The 9,746-nt window shown below is 53.5% G+C and overlaps 1 non-coding gene across 1 annotated transcript; it reads left to right on the top strand.

The window, feature by feature from the left end:
* The first annotated feature begins 3,611 nt into the window (after window positions 1-3,611).
* On the top strand, window positions 3,612-3,688 carry TRNAN-GUU (transfer RNA asparagine (anticodon GUU)). The gene has a single exon. It is a non-coding gene; the product is annotated as a tRNA-Asn (tRNA).
* Window positions 3,689-9,746: the final 6,058 nt, after the last annotated feature.

Here is a 9,746-nt window from a genome sequence, read left to right on the forward strand (position 1 = left end):
GTGCGGCGCTTCTTTTTCTTTGGGCTGATAGCTCTGAAGAAATGTTCTGAGGGTGGTGAGAGTGAAGCAGGACTGTCTCCGTAGCGCAATTGGCTAGCGCGATCGGCTGTTAACCGAAATGTTGGAGGTTCGAGCCCACCCGATGGTGGTGCGGCGCTTTTTTTTCTTTGGGCTGATAGCTTTGAAGATATGTTCTGATGGTGGTGAGAGTAGAGCAGGACTGTCTCCGTGGCGCAATTGGCTCGCGCGATCGGCTGTTAACCGAAAGGTTGGAGAATCGAGCCCACCAGGGGGGGGGGGTGCGGCGCTTTTTTTTGGGCTGATAGCTCTGAAGAAATGCTCTGACGGTGGTGAGAGTGGAGCATGACTGTCTCCGTGGCGCAATTGGCTAGCGCGATGGGCTGTTAACCGAAAGGCTGGAGGTTTGAGCCCACCCGATGGTGGTGCGGCGCTTTTTATTCTTTGGGCTGATAGCTCTGAAGAAAAGTTCTGACGGAGGTGAGAGTGGAGCATGACTGTCTCCGTGGCGCAATTGGCTATCGCGATCGGCTGTTAACGGAAAGGTTGGAGATTCGAGCCCTCTCGGGAGTGGTGTGTTGCTTTTTTCTTTGCGCTGATAGCTTTGAAGATATGTTCTGTTGGTGGTGAGAGTGAAGCACGACTCTCTCTGTGGCGCAATTGGCTAGCGCGATCGGCTGTTAACGAAAAGGTTGGAGGTTCGAGCCCGCCCGGTGGTGGTCCGGCGCTTTTTTTTCCTTTAGGCTGACAGGTCTGAAGAAATGTTCTGACGGTGGTGAGAGTGGAGCAGGACGGTCTCCGTGGTGCAATTGGCTAGCGCGATCGGCTGTTAACCGAACGGTTGGAGGTTCAATCCCACTCGGTGGTGGTGCGGGCTTTTTTTTTCTATGGGCTGATAGCTTTGAAGATATGTTCTGATGGTGATGAGAGTGGAGCATGACTGTCTCCGTGGCGCAATTGGCTAGCGCGATCGGCTGTTAACCGAAAGGTTGGAGGTTCGAGCCCTCCCGGGAGTGGTGTGTTGCTTTTTTCTTTGCGCTGATAGCTTTGAAGATATGTCCTGATGGTGGTGAGAGTGGAGCACGACTGTTTCCGTGGCGCAATTGGCTAGCGCGATCGGCTGTTAACCGAAACGTTGGGGGTTCGAGCCCACGCGGTGGTGGTGCGGTGCTTTTTTTTTCTTTGGGCTGATAGCTTTGAAGATATGTTGGGATGGTGGTGATAGTGAAGCACGACTGTCTCCGTGGCGCAATTGGCTAGTGTGATGAGCTTTTAACGGAAAGGTTCGAGGTTCGAGCCCTCCCGGGAGTGGTGTGTTGCTTTTTTCTTTGCGCTGATAGCTTTGAAGATATGTCCTGATGGTGGTGAGAGTGGAGCACGACTGTTTCCGTGGCGGAATTGGCTAGCGCGATCGGCTGTTAACCGAAAGGTTGGAGGTTCGAGCCCACCCGGTGGTGGTGCGGCGCTTCTTTTTCTTTGGGCTGATAGCTCTGAAGAAATGTTCTGATGGTGGTGAGAGTGAAGCAGGACTGTCTCCGTGGCGCAATTGGCTAGCGCGATCGGCTGTTAACCGAAATGTTGGAGGTTCCAGCCCACCCGATGGTGGTGCGGCGCTTTTTTTTCTTTGGGCTGATAGCTTTGAAGATATGTTCTGATGGTTTTGAGAGTAGAGCAGGACTGTCTCCGTGGCGCAATTGGCTCGCGCGATCGGCTGTTAACCGAAAGGTTGGAGAATCGAGCCCACCAGGGGGGGGGTGCGGCGCTTTTTTTTTGGGGGGCTGATAGCCTGAAGAAATGTTCTGACGGTGGTGAGAGTGGAGCATGACTGTCTCCGTGGCGCAATTGGCTAGCGCGATGGGCTGTTAACCGAAAGGCTGGAGGTTCGAGCCCTCCCGGGATTGGTGTGTTGCTTTTTTTTCTTTGAGCTGATAGCTTTGAAGATAAGTTTTAATGGTGGTGAGAGTGGAGCATTACTGTTTCCGTGGCGCAATTGGCTAGCGCGATCGGCTGTTAACCGAAAGGTTGGAGGTTCGAGCCCACCCGGTGGTGGTGCGGCGCTTCTTTTTCTTTGGGCTGATAGCTCTGAAGAAATGTTCTGAGGGTGGTGAGAGTGAAGCAGGACTGTCTCCGTAGCGCAATTGGCTAGCGCGATCGGCTGTTAACCGAAATGTTGGAGGTTCGAGCCCACCCGATGGTGGTGCGGCGCTTTTTTTTCTTTGGGCTGATAGCTTTGAAGATATGTTCTGATGGTGGTGAGAGTAGAGCAGGACTGTCTCCGTGGCGCAATTGGCTCGCGCGATCGGCTGTTAACCGAAAGGTTGGAGAATCGAGCCCACCAGGGGGGGGGGTGCGGCGCTTTTTTTTTTTGGGCTGATAGCTCTGAAGAAATGTTCTGACGGTGGTGTGAGTGGAGCATGACTGTCTCCGTGGCGCAATTGGCTAGCGCGATGGGCTGTTAACCGAAAGGCTGGAGGTTCGAGCCCTCCCGGGATTGGTGTGTTGCTTTTTTTTCTTTGAGCTGATAGCTTTGAAGATAAGTTTTAATGGTGGTGAGAGTGGAGCAGGACTGTTTCCGTGGCGCAATTGGCTAGCGCGATCGGCTGTTAACCGAAACGTTGGAGGTTCGAGCCCACGCGGTGGTGGTGCGGTGCTTTTTTTTCTTTGGGTGATAGCTTTGAAGATATGTTGGGATGGGGGTGATAGTGAAGCACGACTGTCTCCGTGGCGCAATTGGCTAGTGCGATGAGCTTTTAACGGAAAGGTTCGAGGTTCGAGCCCTCCCGGGAGTGGTGTGTTGCTTTTTCTTTGCGCTGATAGCTTTGAAGATATGTCCTGATGGTGGTGAGAGTGGAGCACGACTGTCTCCGTGGCGCAATTGGCTCGCGCGATCGGCTGTTAACCGAAAGGTTGGAGGTTTCAGCCCACCCGGTGGGGGTGCGGCGCTTTTTTTTGGGCTGATAGCTCTGAAGAAATGCTCTGACGGTGGTGAGAGTGGAGCATGACTGTCTCCGTGGCGCAATTGGCTAGCGCGATGGGCTGTTAACCGAAAGGCTAGAGGTTTGAGCCCACCCGATGGTGGTGCGGCGCTTTTTTTTTCTTTGGGCTGATAGCTCTGAAGAAAAGTTCTGACGGAGGTGAGAGTGGAGCATGACTGTCTCCGTGGCGCAATTGGCTATCGCGATCGGCTGTTAACGGAAAGGTTGGAGATTCGAGCCCTCTCGGGAGTGGTGTGTTGCTTTTTTCTTTGCGCTGATAGCTTTGAAGATATCTTCTGTTGGTGGTGAGAGTGAAGCACGACTCTCTCTGTGGCGCAATTGGCTAGCGCGATCGGCTGTTAACGAAAAGGTTGGAGGTTCGAGCCCGCCCGGTGGTGGTCCGGCGCTTTTTTTTCCTTTAGGCTGACAGGTCTGAAGAAATGTTCTGACGGTGGTGAGAGTGGAGCAGGACGGTCTCCGTGGTGCAATTGGCTAGCGCGATCGGCTGTTAACCGAAAGGTTGGAGGTTCAATCCCACTCGGTGGTGGTGCGGGCTTTTTTTTTCTATGGGCTGATAGCTTTGAAGATATGTTCTGATGGTGATTAGAGTGGAGCATGACTGTCTCCGTGGCGCAATTGGCTAGCGCGATCGGCTGTTAACCGAGAGGTTGGAGGTTCGAGCCCTCCCGGGAGTGGTGTGTTGCTTTTTTTTCTTTGAGCTGATAGCTTTGAAGATAAGTTCTAATGGTGGTGAGAGTGAAGCAGGACTGTTTCCGTGGCGCAATTGGCTAGCGCGATCGGCTGTTAACCGAAAGGTTGGAGGTTCGAGCCCACGCGGTGGTGGTGCGGTGCTTTTTTTTTCTTTGGGCTGATAGCTTTGAAGATATGTTGGGATGGTGGTGATAGTGAAGCACGACTGTCTCCGTGGCGCAATTGGCTAGTGCGATGAGCTTTTAACGGAAAGGTTCGAGGTTCGAGCCCTCCCGGGAGTGGTGTGTTGCTTTTTTCTTTACGCTGATAGCTTTGAAGATATGTCCTGATGGTGGTGAGAGTGGAGCACGACTGTTTCCGTGGCGCAATTGGCTAGCGCGATCGGCTGTTAACCGAAAGGTTGGAGGTTCGAGCCCACCCGGTGGTGGTGCGGCGCTTCTTTTTCTTTGGGCTGATAGCTCTGAAGAAATGTTCTGATGGTGGTGAGAGTGAAGCAGGACTGTCTCCGTGGCGCAATTGGCTAGCGCGATCGGCTGTTAACCGAAATGTTGGAGGTTCGAGCCCACCCGATGGTGGTGCGGCGCTTTTTTTTCTTTGGGCTGATAGCTTTGAAAATATGTTCTGATGGTGGTGAGAGTAGAGCAGGACTGTCTCCGTGGCGCAATTGGCTCGCGCGATCGGCTGTTAACCGAAAGGGTGGAGAATCGAGCCCACCAGGGGGGGGGGGTGCGGCGCTTTTTTTGGGGGGCTGATAGCTCTGAAGAAATGTTCTGACGGTGGTGAGAGTGGAGCATGACTGTCTCCGTGGCGCAATTGGCTAGCGCGATGGGCTGTTAAGCGAAAGGCTGGAGGTTCGAGCCCTCCCGGGATTGGTGTGTTGCTTTTTTTTCTTTGAGCTGATAGCTTTGAAGATAAGTTTTAATGGTGGTGAGAGTGGAGCAGGACTGTTTCCGTGGCGCAATTGGCTAGCGCGATCGGCTGTTAACCGAAAGGTTGGAGGTTCGAGCCCACCCGGTGGTGGTGCGGCGCTTCTTTTTCTTTGGGCTGATAGCTCTGAAGAAATGTTCTGAGGGTGGTGAGAGCGAAGCAGGACTGTCTCCGCAGCGCAATTGGCTAGCGCGATCGGCTGTTAACCGAAATGTTGGAGGTTCGAGCCCACCCGATGGTGGTGCGGCGCTTTTTTTTCTTTGGGCTGATAGCTTTGAAGATATGTTCTGATGGTGGTGAGAGTAGAGCAGGACTGTCTCCGTGGCGCAATTGGCTCGCGCGATCGGCTATTAACCGAAAGGTTGGAGAATCGAGCCCACCCGGTGGTGGTCCGGCGCTTTTTTTTCCTTTAGGCTGACAGGTCTGAAGAAATGTTCTGACGGTGGTGAGAGTGGAGCAGGACGGTCTCCGTGGTGCAATTGGCTAGCGCGATCGGCTGTTAACCGAAAGGTTGGAGGTTCAATCCCACTCGGTGGTGGTGCGGGCTTTTTTTTCTATGGGCTGATAGCTTTGAAGATATGTTCTGATGGTGATGAGAGTGGAGCAGGACTGTCTCCGTGGCGCAATCGGCTAGCGCGATCGGCTGTTAACCGAAAGGTTGGAGGTTCGCGCCCACCCTGTGGTGGTGCGTCGCTTTTTTTTCTTTGGGCTGATAGCTCTGAAGAAATGTTCTGACGGTGGTGAGAGTGGAGCATGACTGTCTCCGTGGCGCAATTGGCTCGCGCGATCGGCTGTTAACCGAAAGGTTGGAGAATCGAGCCCACCAGGGGGGGGGGTGCGGCGCTTTTTTTTTTTGGGCTGATAGCTCTGAAGAAATGTTCTGACGGTGGTGAGAGTGGAGCATGACTGTCTCCGTGGCGCAATTGGCTAGCGCGATGGGCTGTTAACCGAAAGGCTGGAGGTTCGAGCCCTCCCGGGATTGGTGTGTTGCTTTTTTTTCTTTGAGCTGATAGCTTTGAAGATAAGTTTTAATGGTGGTGAGAGTGGAGCAGGACTGTTTCCGTGGCGCAATTGGCTCGCGCGATCGGCTGTTACCTGAAAGGTTGGAGGTTCGAGCCCACCCGGTGGGGGTGCGGCGCTTTTTTTTTGGGCTGATAGCTCTGAAGAAATGTTCTGACGGTGGTGAGAGTGGAGCATGACTGTTTCCGTGGCGCAATTGGGTAGCGCGTTGGGCTGGTAACCGAAAGGCTGGAGGTTTGAGCCCACCCGATGGTGGTGCGGCGCTTTTTTTTCTTTGGGCTGATAGCTCTGAAGAAAAGTTCTGACGGAGGTGAGAGTGGAGCATGACTGTCTCCGTGGCGCAATCGGCTATCGCGATCGGCTGTTAACCGAAACGTTGGAGGTTCGAGCCCTCCCGGGAGTGGTGTGTTGCTTTTTTCTTTGCGCTGATAGCTTTGAAGATATGTTCTAATGGTGATGAGAGTGGAGCACGACTGTCTCCGTGGCGTAATTGGCTAGCGCGATGGGCTATCAACCGAAGGGTTGGAGGCTCGAGCCCACCCGGTGGTGGTGCGGCGCTTTTTTTTCTTTGGGCTGATAGCTTTGAAGATATGCTCTGATGGTGGTGAGAGTGGATCAGGACAGTCTCCGTGGCGCAATTGGCTAGCGCGATCGGCTGTTAACCGAAAGGTTGGAGGTTCGAGCCCACCCGGTGGGGGTGCGGCGCTTTTTTTTCTTTGGGCAGATAGCTCTCAAGATATGTTCTGATGGTGCGGAGAGTGGAGCAGGACTGTCTGTGTGGCGGAATTGGCTATCGCGATCGGCTGTTAACCAAAAGGTTGGAGGTTCGAGCTCTCCCGGGAGTGGTGTTGCTTTTTTCTTTGCGCTGATAGCTTTGAACATATGTTCTAATGGTGGTGAGAGTGAAGCACGACTCTCTCTGTGGCGCAATTGGCTAGCGCGATCGGCTGTTAACGAAAAGGTTGGAGGTTCGAGCCCACCCGGTGGTGGTCCGGCGCTTTTTTTTCCTTTAGGCTGACAGGTCTGAAGAAATGTTCTGACGGTGGTGAGAGTGGAGCAGGACGGTCTCCGTGGTGCAATTGGCTAGCGCGATCGGCTGTTAACCGAAAGGTTGGAGGTTCAATCCCACTCGGTGGTGGTGCGGGCTTTTTTTTCTATGGGCTGATAGCTTTGAAGATATGTTCTGATGGTGATGAGAGTGGAGCAGGACTGTCTCCGTGGCGCAATCGGCTAGCGCGATCGGCTGTTAACCGAAAGGTTGGAGGTTCGCGCCCACCCTGTGGTGGTGCGTCGCTTTTTTTTCTTTGGGCTGATAGCTCTGAAGAAATGTTCTGACGGTGGTGAGAGTGGAGCATGACTGTCTCCGTGGCGCAATTGGCTAGCGCGATGGGCTTTTAACCGCAATGCTGGAGGTTCGAGCCCACCCGATGGTAGTGCGGCGCTTTTTTTTCTTTGGGCTGATAGCTCTGAAGAAAAGTTCTGACGGAGGTGAGAGTGGAGCATGACTGTCTCCGTGGCGCAATTTGCTAGCGCGATCGGCTGTTAACCGAAAGGTTGGAGGTTCGAGCCCACGCGGTGGTGGTGCGGTGCTTTTTTTTCTTCGGGTTGATAGCTTTGAAGATATGTTGGGATGGTGGTGATAGTAGAGCACGACTGTCTCCGTGGCGCGATTGGCTAGTGCGATGAGCTGTTAACCAAAAGGTTCGAGGTTCGAGCCCTCCCGGCAGTGGTGTGTTGCTTTTTTCTTTGCGCTGATAGCTTTGAAGATATGTTCTGTTGGTGGTGAGAGTGGAGCACGACTCTCTCCGTGGCGCAATTGGCTAGCGCGATCGGCTGTTAACCAAAAGGTTGGAGGTTCGAGCCCACCCGGTGGTGGTCCGGCGCTTTTTTTCCTTTAGGCTGACAGCTCTGAAGAAATGTTCTGACGGTGGGGAGAGTGGAGCAGGATTTCTCCGTGGCGCAATCGGCTCGCGCGATCGGCTGTTAACCGAAAGGTTGGAGGTTCGAGCCCACCCGATGGTGGTGCGGCGCTTTCTTTTCTTTGGGCTGATAGCTTTGAAGATATGTTCTGATGGTGGTGAGAGTGGAGCAGGACTGTCTCCGTGGCGCAATTGGCTAGCGCGATCGGCTGTTAACCGAAAGGTTGGAGGTTCGAGCCCACCCGGTGGGGGTGCGGCGCTTTTTTTTCTTTGGGCAGATAGCTCTCAAGATATGTTCTGATGGTGCGGAGGGTGTAGCAGGACTGTCTCTGTGGCGGAATCGGCTAGCGCGATCGGCTGTTAACCGAAAGGTTGGAGGTTCGAGCTCTCCCGGGAGTGGTGTTGCTTTTTTCTTTGCGCTGATAGCTTTGAACATATAATCTGATGGTGGTGAGAGTGGAGCGGGACTGTCTCCGTGGCGCAATTGCTAGTGCGATGAGCTGTTAACCGAAAGATTCGAGGTTCGAGCCCACGCGGTGGTGGTGCGGTGCTTTTTTTTCTTTGGGCTGATAGCTTTGAAGATATGCTTTGATGGTGGTGAGAGTGGAGCAAGACTGTCTCCGTGGCGCAATTTTCTAGCGCGATCGGCTGTTAACTGAAAGGTTGGAGGTTTGAGCCCACCCGATGGTGGTGCGGCGCTTTTTTTTCTTTGAACTGATAGCTCTGAAGAAAAGTTCCGACGGAGGTGAGAGTGGAGCATGACTGTCTCCGTGGCGCAATTGGCTAGCGCGATCGGCTGTTAACCGAAAGGTTGGAGGTTCGAGCCTTCCCGGGAGTGGTGTGTTGCTTTTTTTTCTTTGAGCTGATAGCTTTGAAGATAAGATCTAATGGTGGTGAGAGTGGAGCAGGACTGTTTCCGTGGCGCAATTGGCTAGCGCGATCGGCTGTTAACCGAAAGGTTGGAGGTTCGAGCCCACGCGGTGGTGTTGCGGTGCTTTTTTTTCTTTGGGCTGATAGCTTTGAAGATATGTTGCGATGGTGGTGATAGTGAAGCACGAATGTCTCCGTGGCGCAATTGGCTAGTGCGATGAGCTTTTAACGGAAAGGTTCGAGGTTCGAGCCCTCCCGGGAGTGGTGTGTTGCTTTTTTCTTTGCGCTGATAGCTTTGAAGATATGTCCTGATGGTGGTGAGAGTGGAGCACGACTGTCTCCGTGGCGCAATTGGCTAGCGCGATCGGCTGTTAACCGAAAGGTTGGAGGTTCGAGCCCACCCGGTGGTGGTGCGGCGCCTCTTTTTCTTTGGGCTGATAGCTCTGAAGAAATGTTCTGATGGTGGTGAGAGTGAAGCAGGACTGTCTCCGTGGCGCAATTGGCTAGCGCGATCGGCTGTTAACCGAAATGTTGGAGGTTCGAGCCCACCCGATGGTGGTGCGGCGCTTTTTTTTCTTTGAGCTGATAGCTTTGAAGATATGTTCTGATGGTGGTGAGAGTGGAGCAGGACTGTCTCCGTGGCGCAATTGGCTAGCGCGATCGGCTGTTAACCGAAAGGTTGGAGGTTCGAGCCCACCCGGTGGGGGTGCGGCGCTTTTTTTTCTTTGGGCAGATAGCTCTGAAGAAATGTTCTGACGGTGGTGAGAGTGGTACAGGACGGTCTCCGTGGCGCAATTGGCTAGCGCGATCGGCTGTTAACCGAAAGGTTGGAGGTTCGAGCTCCCCGGGAGTGGTGTGTTGCTTTTTTCTTTGCGCTGATAGCTTTGAAGATATGTTCTGATGGTGATGAGAGTGGAGCACGACTGCCTCCGTGGCGTAATTGGCTAGCGCGATGGGCTATTAACCGAAGGGTGTGAGGCTCGAGCCCACCTGGTGGTGGTGCGGCGCTTTTTTTCCTTTGGGCTGATAGCTTTGAAGATATGTTGGAATGGTGGTGATAGTGGAGCACGACTGTCTCCGTGGCGCAATTGGCTAGTGCGATGAGCTGGTAACCAAAAGGTTCGAGGTTCAAGCCCTCCCGGGAATGGTGTGTTGCTTTTTTCTTTGCGCTGATAGCTTTGAAGATATGTTATGTTGGTGTTGAGAGTGGAGCACGACTCTCTCCGTGGCGCAATTGGCTAGCGCGATCGGCTGTTAACTGAAAGGTTGGAGGTTCGAGCCCTCCCGGGAGTGGTGTGTTGCTTTT

This window comes from Rhipicephalus microplus, unplaced genomic scaffold, assembly GCF_043290135.1.
Source record: "Rhipicephalus microplus isolate Deutch F79 unplaced genomic scaffold, USDA_Rmic scaffold_88, whole genome shotgun sequence".
NCBI classification, from domain to species: Eukaryota; Metazoa; Arthropoda; class Arachnida; order Ixodida; family Ixodidae; genus Rhipicephalus; species Rhipicephalus microplus.